The 3,673-nt window shown below is 39.5% G+C and overlaps 1 pseudogene; it reads right to left on the bottom strand.

The window, feature by feature from the left end:
- Positions 1 to 1,907: 1,907 nt before the first annotated feature.
- On the bottom strand, positions 1,908 to 3,461 carry LOC104984805 (annotated as a pseudogene).
- Positions 3,462 to 3,673: the final 212 nt, after the last annotated feature.

Genomic DNA, 3,673 nt, shown 5'->3' with positions numbered 1-3,673 from the left:
GCCCAGATGAGAAATATTAGCTAGGGCTAAAGGATAAGTACCGGAGAAGGCAATGGCATCCCACTCCAGTACTCTTGCCTGGAAAATCCCATGGAGAGAGGAGCCTGGTAGGCTGCAGTCCATGGGGTCACCAAGAGTCAGACACGACTGAGCGACTTCACTTTCACTTTTCACTTGCATGCATTGGAGAAGGAAATGGCAACCCACTCCAGTGATGTTGCCTGGAGAATCCCAGGGACGGAGGAGCCTGGTGGGCTGCCGTCTATGGGGTCGCACAGAGTCGGACACGACTGAAGTGATTTAGCAGCAGCAGCAGCAGCAGCAGCAAAGGATAAGTAAAACTTTGTTTCTTCATAATAAGAATTATTATACTAACCCTACCTTATTTCAACTTTTGTACTTCAAAACTTTTGCTTTGCCCCTCTAGTCTTTACTTCCTAATCTTAAGGTCATTGCTCTGGGTCTTAACTTTGTTGGAATTTTGTTACATATGAGATGGTTTTTTTTTTTTTTCTTTAGATTATATTTTATTTTAAATAGTCACAACATCTGACACTTCAAAAAAAGATACCACTAATAAATAAAACAAGTGGAATACTTATCAGAGTTACAACAGACATAATATTTAGCTGAGAATCACTTCAACAGAGTAAGGCTCTAAAGATATCAGACAAAGCAGAACTTGTTTGGATTAAGATGTACAACTCTCTTACTGTATGGGCGCTTACAGACAAGGCCTTGGTTCCATATGGTCAATGTTACAGTCATGCTTCAGGCTAAAATTTTCAGTAGTTTTGAGAGCCTATACAAGATGTTATGGACTATACCCTGCAAAAAGTTACAACTTGAAAACTTCTTTCAAGCTTTACCAGTATCCAATGTGTATATTTTTAACATTTCTGAAAAGAGAACAAAATTAATAGGTGATGGTATTCACATCTGATATCTCAGGTTTCATGGCAGACAGGTCTTAATGCTCCTAGACTTTGGGGTATAAAAGGGAGGAATATTTTAAATTTAAATAGAATGTGGGGAAAATTAGGATCAAATGGGCATACATTCCTTGACCCCAGTGCCCTTTGCCCTGTTAACTCCATAGGGAATGGTTAAGCCATCAAAAATTAAACCAATAGTTTTTATATTAAAATGATTCTCCATACTAGTAACACTGAAGAGTCACTAAACTAAGAATTTACCTTGTAGAGGTTAACACACAGAAATAAGCTGACAGAACAGTAACAATTATGAAAAATGCTACTCATCTAAAAGGACCCATGTCCACTCTTTGAGTCTACTTCATACATTCTGCCCATCCACCCCACTCCAAAAAGGTTCAGATTATTATGTCCCAAGGTAATCTATTCCTGAATTACTTGTGAAGAGACAAACTGCTCTGTAATGTATAAGCTACTTAGGTCCTATTCTAGGATGATGCACTTCCATTGCCCTAGCTCTCAAATTTGGAAATCTGCTTAGGTTCGGTCTTTTAAAACCTTTCCAAATTAACGTAATTAGAATTTGTGTCTCTGTTGCTGTGGGATGATTTGGGAGAATGGCATTGAAACATGTACAATATCATATATGAAACGAATTGCCAGTCCAGGTTCAATGCATGATACTGGATGCTTGGTGCTGGTGCACTGGGACGACCCAGAGGGATTGTACAGGGAGGGAGGAGGGATGGGGGTTCAGGATGGGGAACACGTGTATACCCGTGGCGGATTCATGTTGATGTATGGCAAAACCAATACAATATTGTAAACTAATTAACCTCCAATTAAAATAAATAAATTTATATTAAAAAAAAAAAGAATTTGTGATCCCTAGATTCACATACAGTACAGGCTCTGTGACACCTCTTTTTTGGGGGGTTGAATAAAAGCCACAGGATTCTGTGTGACTAAAAACTAAATCTCAGTTATTCGAGTCTGGCATTGTATAAACATATTTTTAAGTTCATTTTGCTGGACTTCATTAACTACTTGAGGATCTTCAGGGCTCTTCTGAACTTTTGCCACTGCAAAGTTTATCCCTTGGGTTAATCCAGCTTGGGTAATGTTAGCAAACTGGACCATAGAACTTCAAATCTTTGCAAAAGGAGAGACTGCTCTGCTGCTACGGCTCTGTGAAGGAGAAGGAATTACATGAAGCTCTCTCTCAAGTTCAAGCATGCCAGACTCAGAGCCAGGGGTCTTTTGAGATACAACTGAATGCACTGGTTCAACTGACAAAAACTGTGGGACTGCTGTAGGAAAAGACACATCTAATTGAAAAGGTGGAGAAGGTATCTGTTCTATGGATTCAAACTGAGTTTCTTTGCTAGAAACTTGATTGGTCATTTGATTTCCTTCCTCACTAGCCTGCTGAGAAACAGATCTGGTTTCTGATAGGTGGGTCATTTTGTTGTGTGCATCTTGAACAAATCTGTAGCAGTACACATCCACAGGCTTGGCAAAGCCAGTCAATGCGTGTATGTTGCCAGGGGAAGGACTTTTCTTCAAAGAAGACTCAGGGCCTTTTCCAAGCCCGCTTTCATGAACAATAGTAACCTCTGAAAGAACATGAATGCTGATACCAGTGCTGCTAATAGACTGGGATCAACTGCCTAATCGAGGTGCTGAAGCAATGATACCACAACTAGGAAGAACATAGTCTGTTGGCACTACGTTCTCTGAAGAGTTAGCTGCCTGTCTTCATCAGACTTGGAATTTGTAAGAAATTCATCAGAGTGATACGAGTCATTATCTGAAGACTTTTCCCTTTCTGACTCTGCCTGGGCTTTATTATCCATCACACTTGTATTTTCCATGGTTTCAAGACTACTATCTGATTTCCAAAGATTTACTTTTAAGTTTGGTTTTAGAAAGTTAACTCTCACTTCAAGTTTTGTGAAGTTTCTTAGCTTCCATAGATTACCAATGTTTACACTGGATTTGGTCTGTTTCACTTTTTGATTTAGAGATGAAATTTTGCTCATTAAAAATTGTTTTCCCTGGGCCGAAGAGCCTTGGTTTTGAGATCTGATGCCAATGATGTTTTCAAGAGGTTTACTGCTCTTCCTCTCAAGCTTTTTCTCTATTATAGGTACATCTAATCCCATGGCTTGCTTGGTGATCTGCAGCATCTCCTCAATGCACTGAAGGGTATCTTTTCCATCCTCTTCTGGGTTACGCATTATAGCTTTCAGTATGTGGAAATAGCCACTTGCTTCTTTATATCTGTAGTGCAATCGCATGCAGGAGAACTTTGGCTTTACCAAAAAGAGTGGGTTCGGGACCTATTTCTATTTTTTCCAGGTCTTCTAGACTTAGTCCTTGATACTGGTTTACTTTGTCAACTTCATCATCATAATAGACCACGTAGTAGGCAGAGTTAGAAAGCAGTAACAGCACATCCACATCAATGAGGCTGCTCTTAAACTGTCGCTTGAGCCAAGCCATAAAAATTACATCACGACACATAGTTTAATATGAAGAAAATTTCCACACCTACTAAGTAGTGCTACTTTATCATAGCTTCTATTTTGACACTAATATTTACATTGGTCAAACATGATCTCAGTCAAAAGCATTATGTCTAGAATGAAAAGCACTTGGCACGTCACAGACAATGGATAAAGATGTTGGCCCTCCCCCCACCCACATTTTTATCCATTGTCTGTAGATCGGAAGAG

The sequence above is a fragment of the Bison bison genome, unplaced genomic scaffold (genome assembly GCF_000754665.1).
Source record: "Bison bison bison isolate TAMUID 2011002044 unplaced genomic scaffold, Bison_UMD1.0 scf7180017864035, whole genome shotgun sequence".
Lineage (NCBI taxonomy): Eukaryota > Metazoa > Chordata > Mammalia > Artiodactyla > Bovidae > Bison > Bison bison.
The sequence above is the reverse complement of the archived record's forward strand: the minus strand, read 5'-3'. Positions and strand labels throughout refer to the sequence as shown.